The following is a 2,140-nucleotide window of genomic DNA, read 5'->3' as shown; positions in this document are numbered from 1 at the left end:
TAATTGTTATTTTAATTTAAATGAGGGAGGGAGTAACTCCCTCCCCCTCTTTTCTCTCCACTCACGTAAATGGATGGATGGGATTATTTGTCTTTGAATAGGAGAGAGTCTCCTTGATATTGGGACATAGATGAGATTGACAAAAAAAGTTTAGTGAGAGTTCTTGTTTTGAGAGATCAACCAAAATTCCTCATCCTCCTATCTACTCTCAATCTTTCCCTCATTCTAAAATAATCAGAGCCTATCACTCCTAGACTCTAAACCTGAGAATATCAAGGTCAACATTGTGGTAGTATTCATTTCTTGATCAAAGGATTCTTGAAGAATCTTTTAAAATGTAAGGGTTTCTAAAACCCTAAGTTTCTTTTAATTAAGCATGCTATAATTTATGTAAATGCATAATTTGTTCATTCTTTTTTGTAAAAATTAGTTTCCCTAAAAAATGAAAATTGGGACGATCCCACTTCTGCTCAAGGTTCTCTTAAATTAGATCCTTCAATTGGTAGCAGAGCTAGGTTGCTAGTTTACTGATCCCCAAATCCCATTTTTTATTGAAACAGTAATGGTGGGTTTTAATATTCTATATTATGTTCATAATTCATGCGATGAATAGTTGAGTTATGAATGTGGTTTTATTGATGGATGTTTCGGGATAGGATACTTAGTTTTAAGGCTTTATTCTTTTAAAATTCGGTTTGTAAAGACCCCTATTTTAGGCATATTTATGCGATATAGTCTGTATTTATTGCTTTGAGTCGCTCGTGCTGTTCCCAGTGATCTTCAAAGAGGAAATTCAGTGCACTGTTTTGACAAAGAAGAAAACATTTCTACATGATCTTGTAGTCTTTTGCTACAGGATTGTTTAGCTTTTGCTAAACGATTGTGTAGCCTTTGCTACACGATCGTGTAGCATTTGCTAAACGATCATGTAACTTATGCTACAAGATCATGTGGCTTTTGCTACAAGATCGTGCAACAAGTTTCTATTGCTTTTACAATAAGTTTACTACATGATCACTACAGAGAGTTCCATGGTGGACAGTTCGGTTTGAGGGGTTCAAGGTCTAGTTCACTTGTTTTGAACCGAGGCTCTTATTCTTTAATAATTAGCCTTTATGTTCCTTTTAGGTGTCCTATCCCGGTCCATTAACTGTTAGTTTTAAATATACATTTGATGTATGTTTTTATTATATGTCGTATTGTATGTTATATAGTTTTAAAACCCACCATAGGTTATGCATTTATATTCGTGCATCATTTTATATTATAATTGTTATAATATATGTATGTGCATGATTTAAATGATATAGCATGCTCATGCATCATATAATATAAACATTATAGAATATGTATGCATGCATTTATAGCATATCCATGCATCATTTATATTGTAATTATTATAATATATAGTTGAATGAATGTATGGAAAGTATGCTATGGTATGATTCAATACCTAGTTATATAATTGTTATATATATATTAGTAATGAATGAAGATTGCATGAAGCATGACATTATCTTAGGTTAATTTATAAATGTTATGATTAACTGAAGTATGTCAAGCATGCAATGAATGTTTTAATTGTTTCATTTATTTATAATCATTATAATTAAATGAAATTAGAATTAAAATCGATAATTAAGATTTTCATGCAAACCTTAGCCTATAATTTTTTTTTTTTAAAAAAATTGTTTTAAAACATGATTGAGATAGACTTAAGATCATATTTCTAATGAGATTAGAAATCTTAGTTTAATCTTTTAATCGGTTTAATAGGATTAAATTGATTTTTAATCAAAGATTAAATATGTAACAAATGTATCTATAAGGAACCTTTTGTCTAAGGCGGGTTCTGTCTAGGCTGGGGTACTTAAGGGAGAGATTAGGTGTTTGTTTTGTATAGTTAACGTTCATTAGTATTAATCAGTAGCCTCATGGGTTTTTATCCTATAGTTTAATTTACCCTAGGTGATTAACACTCAAGTTGTTAGAGAAAATGGGTTATAAATGATACTGAATCAACTTTATCCTCTGCCTGTTTCTCCTCTGTAAAATTGCACACAATGAGATCTACACTCGCCTCGAGGGCACCTAGAGCAGCCATGGATAGCCTCCCTAGGCTTGGTTTGATGGTCAATAA

Source organism: Benincasa hispida, chromosome 12 (genome assembly GCF_009727055.1).
Source record: "Benincasa hispida cultivar B227 chromosome 12, ASM972705v1, whole genome shotgun sequence".
Taxonomy (NCBI): domain Eukaryota; kingdom Viridiplantae; phylum Streptophyta; class Magnoliopsida; order Cucurbitales; family Cucurbitaceae; genus Benincasa; species Benincasa hispida.
Note: the sequence above shows the minus strand (reverse complement) of the source record.